This window comes from Takifugu flavidus, chromosome 13 (genome assembly GCF_003711565.1).
Source record: "Takifugu flavidus isolate HTHZ2018 chromosome 13, ASM371156v2, whole genome shotgun sequence".
In the NCBI taxonomy this organism is placed as follows: domain Eukaryota; kingdom Metazoa; phylum Chordata; class Actinopteri; order Tetraodontiformes; family Tetraodontidae; genus Takifugu; species Takifugu flavidus.
Window position 1 is genome coordinate 12,005,326 of NC_079532.1, and position 6,415 is coordinate 12,011,740.

A 6,415-nucleotide genomic window follows, 5' to 3' on the forward strand; every position below is an offset into this window, starting at 1 on the left:
TGACATTTTCAAGTTTTATTGACATTTGTTTTAGTTTTCAAATAGTTTAACTTTGAAAATTACGAGCATTTTCTCAGTGATCAGTTATAAAATAACAGACAACCAGGCCAATTGGTGATCGCATAATATCCCACGGATGGAGGATCTTATTTATTTATTTATTTATTTATTTATTTATTTATTTATTTATTTATTTATCTCCTATTGTTGTTGTATTATTAATTGTGTTGTTAATACTACTAATAAAATAATGTACAATTAATTATATCACATAAGAAGCTATATCTTTCTGTTTATATCAAGTAGGATTTTATGTTACAAATTAGAAATAAATGCTCTAATTAATTTAAAAAAATCTTTCATTATCTTTCATTATTTTTAATTTAAAAAACTAAATAAGAGCACATTCTACCGACAACCTTTATTTAAGCGATTTATTAATTTGTGTTAAACTTGGGGGTCGGGAACCGATTGTTTCCAAGAAATAAAATCACCCAAAATAAAAACACAAAGTAATAATGTAATAATGATTCCCTGTGTGTAAATAAGTGGCAATAATCGTTGTAGCTCGTTTTGGTTTGACTGTCACTCAATAAAAAAAAACTACCGCTGCGACGAGCTTCGTGGTTTTCCTTTAAAAATCCCTTTTGCTGCTCTATCAGGTCTCATCTCTTCATCTCCACTCGGCTCTGCAACAGCAACATTTGGTTTCTTAACAAAGAAAACCTGTGAAAACCCCAATGGCGACCCTCCGTGTGCAGAAAGGGATAGAACTTTACAACCAACATCCCCCTCGCTATTAATTGACTGAAAGTAAAATTTCTAACTACCTTTTAACAATATGTAAACGGAAATAGAACGAACAGCGTGGCCACCAGATCCATTTCTCCTTTTTAAACTGGGAGTTGCAGCGATGATGTTTGTGGCCCCCCTCAACTTGGACAACGGTCTGTAAACAAGTGGTCAATAATCTTCTTTACCTTTCAGAGGAATCAAAATTCGATCTCCCCATCTTAGACGAAGCAGAGGATTTATTTTCTCTTCTCTTTTTCGGTGCTTGTCATTGGTGGGGCTGGACTTTGGTGGACAATAATGCGGCAATTGTTGATGCTTTGTGACCCATAAAATTTGAGGGTGGCTATTCTGGCTTTGGTATGTAATTATGCAAAACACTTTGCATAAAGACTTGCCATCCGATCTAATGATAGAGCCCGCAGTCTCATTTCCACAGAGGGAGGCACCAGCAAACCCTGCCCGCACTCCGTGATGGAGGGAGAGCAGCCGCGCACGTTCAGCTACTTTCCAGGTAGCTTCTGATGTGCTGTGGATGATTATAATCTACCAAAGCCGCATTGTTTCTGCGTTATCCGCCGCGCAGTGACGCAAATGCAGATGTCTGCCACCCATTTGGCCACTTAAAGGGGTTGATTGCGCGTAATTTCCACTGTAAAATAGCGTTGTTTTGAAACGAAAACACGGGGGCGAGAGCGTGCGCGTTTCCCCCTGATGTGTCCGAGCGCGAGGGCCACACTCGCGTCCCTCTCAGGGTGGAAACATCATCTAAGAAAAAATAATAAATGTGGAGGATTTTGCGCAATAAAAAGGAGAAATACAGCAGGATAAATGGCTGGCGCGCACGGGTCACGGTGTGCAGCATGCGTGCTGGGGGCTGCAGCCTTTGAGGTGTGCACCATATAGGATATTCGGTGTGCACGCACATAATAAACACTTGTGCAGCCCGATGGAGGTGTGAATCTGAGAGCTTTTCTACCAAATGAAGTGCCAGCAGAGAGAGAAATAAAGAGATCTGCAGCTGTCAGGGGTCAGTCAGCCAGAGATTGCTTCTAGAGATCTTTTGAAAAAAATCACACGTTTGAAGGCTTAGCGCTTTGCTGTCTTCGCATTTCAAGCTCAGATCAGTGGAATCAGGGACAGAAAAAAAAGGGAGAACATGGGTTGGAGAATTCTGATGTTGGGATGGACACAAGAACACAAGATGAGTGGTTTTTGGTGGTTTTTTTTTTTTTTTTTTGGGAGGAACAACCTGATTCTTTAGAGGAAGGAGGCGAACCCAAGTTTTTTTTGTTTTGTTCTGACATTAAAACATATCACAGCTAAAGCAGAGCTGCTCCCCACTCGCCACTAATTTGCTGGGTGTGTGTCGACAGGCTGAGGGAGTGCAGGAAAACACGTCTCGCCACTCTGGCGGATTCACAACCTTTATAGTGAAGATGTGAATCCACTTCTCCCACCCGGAAACGCTTTTTTTCTCTCTTCTCCAACACCAGGAAACCAAAACAAGGAATTAAATAACGACACTGTTGCTAATTTCCAGGCAGCAGCTCATGGTTTCGCTGCCTTGAGCAACTTGTGATCCTTCCCCGACTGCACGGAGCCACGTTGATACTCTGTTTGAACTAATGATCAAACCAGTTTGATTTTTTTTCCCCACCCTCCATTTTTATTTTTCAGTAATTGTCAAGTTGCTCAAGGACACCAAAGCCAGTTTTCTCGTCGAGGCTTAAAGAGCAATTAGACACTGGGAGTTTAAAATGCTTAAAGAGGAAGGTTCCAGCCAATCAGAGCTCAGGAAATCCAGCGGAAGTTTCCGGGAACTTGGATCCATAGCTGCTGTGAAATGTTACATGATCACACAAATGGGAGCCTTTGAAAACTGCCATTAATCCTTCAAATAAACATGAAAAAAGCTGAATTTTTATACATTTGAGACGTTTTGGGGGGTGAATTTGGCAGAATCTTGAGCAAAAAAACGGGATGGAAACAGCATTTTTATTTATTTCTTTTTTTAATTTAAGATTTTAAAACTCCCCAGGCATACAAGAAGCGTCACTTTGATTCCTAATTTGTCAGGCCTGTGCCTCAGGAAGGCCTAACATCATCTGTCAGCTCAGCTTTCACCGTCTTCACAGGGTGCTCAATCTTTTTTATAACGTGTAATAAAGTAAATCTGTCCAACTAAAGAGGAAGGCGAACCAAAGACTAGCCGCTTGATGAAAAACAGGAGAGGAACAAAGGTCAAATAAGCACATTGTGACACATTATTTCTTTATTAATCTCTCAGATACCAGAATTAAAAACAAAAATCAAGGTTTTTACCTTGAAATCCTGGTGTTTTCAATCAAAACGTGAGCTGAGGAGAAACACATCCTTCTTAATATGAACTCTGGGGCTCCTGCGTGTGTGTGTGTATGTGTGTGTGTGTGTGTGTTTTGAACCACTTCCTTCCCTCTTGTGTGATTTCTCTAGCCTGATCCTTGTGAGGGAGGAAAAATATGCAAATCCCATCAGATTTATAACACTTGGTGCCTTTCTGTTGTTGCTGCTGCCTCTGCTGTGGTGTATTATTATTTTCAAGGGTTCTCAGCGGGACATAAAAGGATCATAAGTTATTCTTCCACCTGACAAAAATATTTCCCTCCCCCCCCGTTTCAAAGATGGACCCCAGTTAAAGTGATAATGACGTGATTTATTATCATCTGAATGGACGGAGGCGAGCTGATTGCTTCTGACGGGGCTTCGCGCGACGACGCAGAAGGAACACGATCCAAATTGACAGGCGACGCTTTCCATGCAGTAGGAAAGAGATCTTTCATGTGACAGCGTCGTGTGCTCATTAAATCACAGGTGATGCAAACATTTCCAATCTAACCACCACAGAGGTGTGTGTGTGTGTGTGTGTGGGGGGGGTCACTTATCTGAAAGTGGAGATGAGAGATGTTGGAGGGAACTCGCAAACTTTTGCAGACTTCCCACCGGCTCCCGATCATCTCGCCGCTCTTTCCCGGGAGAGCGTCTTCTCTCCCCTCTCCGGTTCCTGGTTCTCACACCGACCCGCTGCATCCTCGGCCCCCCGATAGGCCCGGTGTTAAAGAGCTCTGATCTGGGGGCCATGACAGCTTTGTCCGATCAGCCTGTTCAACATGCTGCTTTGACTGTCACTTTCAATTTTCACATGACCCCTTCGGGCCTAAGTGGCAGAAAGTGGGGCTGAACGCTCGTCCCAACAGCTTCACTCATCTGAAAATAATGCAAAACGCAGCTCATATTTAGGCTCCGACCTCCTCAAACGGGGGCTTCGCTGCCTCTGCGGCTGAGCGCCAGGAAACAAAGGCGATTCCTGGAGTCCCCCCCCCCCCCCAACAGATGCAAACACAAATTTGAACCACTTAAAGGTAAAATTAAAAACGGCTCCTTCCTAAATATGCAACATGTGTTTTTTCTTTCGCTCGGCCCGGACTTGCAGCCTGTTCCTGCCCATGTAGGTCATAATGGAAGGCTGCTATCAGCGGTGGAAGTGGTCATTATCAGACACGGCGCGAGACACAGGGGAGGGGCTCATTGTGCAGCGCGCCGCCTGCTGCCCAGTCACTCACCACAGAAGGTGAGCTCATTGTTCACTCTGTGCTGCGGCAGCTCCGCGGTTCACACATGAATATGAAACTGCACACGCTGCAGCCTGGGAGAGGGTCTGATGATGTTGACCCCCCCCGCCCCCTCCAGCACCACAACCACCAGGAAAAGCAGCAGAAAAACAGGCAAACAGGATCAAACATTATTAGAAATAAAGTTTTTCTAGTAAATCTGGACGCACTGACAGCAGAGGTTTGTTGTGTGCCTTTACCCCCCCCCCCACCCTGTTTAATCCACACTCCTTGCCCCCCTGCACGACCCTCATAATCCCTTGGCAAGTGTTGGTGACATCACATGGCAAGTTCTCGTCCCCCTGCAACTGTCATTAACTGTGCGGACAAATGAACAATGGCTGGGAGACTCGCTGGCTCCCACCGCCGACCCCGGCTATTATCACAGCGACCCTTCTTTGACTTGGAAAAAAAATGTTTTTGATATCGGTTCTGGAAGTACACTCAGAATGATAGCTTGTGTGAGTTGGGGGTGGGGGGGCAGAGTCCACCAGAACCACCAGCGGGTAAAGCGATACTTCCTTTCATACATACTCGAGCAGAGATGGTGGGCTCGTAGAGCTTCCTGACCTCTCCTTAGCAACAACACGCAATATTTGGGGGGGGGGGGCACGGTCAGGTGACACCTTCCACCGTCAGGAGGGGTCATGGGGGGGGGGTGGAGACCAGGGGGAGGTGGTTCTCATGATGAGACAGATGGAAAATGATCAAAATTGAGTTGAAAAACTGTGGGTGGAAATGTAAAAAATAAACCCAAAGTGTTCACAGGATGACTGATTTAACAGGACACGTCGATTCACAATCACCTTTACAGGTGTGAAACGGCTGCTGGGGGGATGGGGGGGGGCTCAGGGGGAGACCAGGGGGCTCGGGGAGGGGGGGGCTCAGACCCAGAACCACATCTTCTGACCTTGTGAATAATTCGACTGTAAATAAGCAGCTTGTGACCTCAGCTTGTCCTGGACTCGGAGGTCACGTGACTCAGGTTTGTATGAATTGACTCATGCTCGTTCCAATTGTCAGCACTTTGTATTTCAGTGTTTGCTTTTTGCTATTATGGTCTGTCTGTCTTCTTCACTAGGGCGTCTGCGGCTGTCTTTCTTGTCCAGGTGACCCTCATGAAAGAGGTCTTGATCTCCGTGGGTCTTTTTTCTGGCTAAATAAAGGTTAAATATACAATCATTTTTATACATGACACACATGTATTCTACATGTATTCTATATGTATCCATACAGCAGACATACGTACTCAGATTACATCAAACTGAACTGTACATAAATGCATCACTGAGTCCAAAAACAATCAAACAACCTGTTTACGGCATCAGTTTATACTAGATTTAGTTTCGGAACAAGTAAACAAGACTTTTTCAAGCTGTAATGTTTGGATCGAAATGTAAAGAAGAACAAAACGTAAACTTCATTAGAAAGTACACACATTATTTTTTTAACATTGTAAAACAAACATTTTTGTAATGATGAAATTGGAAAAAAACGTTTTGTGCGGCCATATTTTTATTATTATTATTATTGTTGTTGTTATTATTATTATTATTGTTATTCCTATTCTTATGCTTATTATTACTATTCTTATGCTTATTATTATTATTATTATTATTAATAGTAGTAGTGGTAGTAGTATTATATAGAGGCCGTGTTTATAACACAACAGCAACAGCAACAACAACAACAACAACAACACAACAACAACAACAACAACAGTGGATAGAAGCCGCGTCCATTCGTGTCTTGGACAGAGAAGCACCTGAGATGAGCAGGTGGGCCGTGACATCATCGGCGGTGCTGCGTGGGAAGCTCTTCATCTTCATCTTCATCTTCATCAGCTCCGTCAATAAAAGTTCCAGCAACCCAATTTAAGGCGACGCACAATCACGGCCGCCCTCGGGCCCCATCCACGCACGCCCCAAACCGAATGGATACACGCACGCACACCGAGAAAAAGTATAAATGCC

The 6,415-nt window shown here is 43.9% G+C and overlaps 1 long non-coding RNA gene across 1 annotated transcript; it reads right to left on the reverse strand.

The window, feature by feature from the left end:
* On the reverse strand, positions 1-6,020 carry LOC130535946 (uncharacterized). The gene is made up of 2 exons (XR_008953241.1): positions 3,118-6,020; positions 1-3,007 (listed from the first exon to the last, which is right to left on the reverse strand). It is a non-coding gene; the product is annotated as an uncharacterized LOC130535946 (long non-coding RNA).
* Between the last annotated feature and the right edge of the window lie 395 nt (positions 6,021-6,415).